Genomic DNA, 493 nt, shown 5'->3' with positions numbered 1-493 from the left:
CGGGCGGGCACAGAGGCGAAAAGGCTCCAGAAGCCCCCTGAGGCCTGGAACCAAATCCAAACGGGCAGGTAGCATCCCTCCGGCCATGAGGCGGTACCATTCTATTGTTCTGTCCCGCTGTTCTGACCCGACACATGTTCATCTGCCATGAAGCACGGTGTTAAGCTGGCAGGTGATCATCACAGTTTTAGATGAATGATGCATTTGAGAGATTAAACAGCCCACCTCCCGCACTTTTCAGGTGAGATCCGGGAGGTGTGACCTGCACAGGAAGTCGGTATTCCCAGGCCCGCGCGGGGTACTGAAAACTGTATCTCGGCCCCGTGTTAACGACCAGGAAACAGGTCGCTAAACGATGGCCGAGGCCGAGCGGGGCCTGGGTCATCGAGGCGGTATTTACAGGACCCCAAATAGCCGGATGAATGGCAGCGCGGGAGCCCCACAACAAAAGGCCGCGGGGCTCTAAGGGCCTCGGTCCGGAGCGCGGGCTAAG

At 58.6% G+C, this 493-nt stretch overlaps 1 protein-coding gene across 1 annotated transcript in view; it reads right to left on the bottom strand.

The window, feature by feature from the left end:
- ATP5S (ATP synthase, H+ transporting, mitochondrial Fo complex subunit s (factor B)) overlaps positions 1-493 on the bottom strand; it is an 11,481-nt gene that overhangs the window by 10,565 nt on the left and 423 nt on the right.

This window comes from Myotis davidii, unplaced genomic scaffold (assembly GCF_000327345.1).
Source record: "Myotis davidii unplaced genomic scaffold, ASM32734v1 scaffold847, whole genome shotgun sequence".
Taxonomy (NCBI): domain Eukaryota; kingdom Metazoa; phylum Chordata; class Mammalia; order Chiroptera; family Vespertilionidae; genus Myotis; species Myotis davidii.
This window is presented reverse-complemented; position numbering and strand designations above follow the sequence as displayed.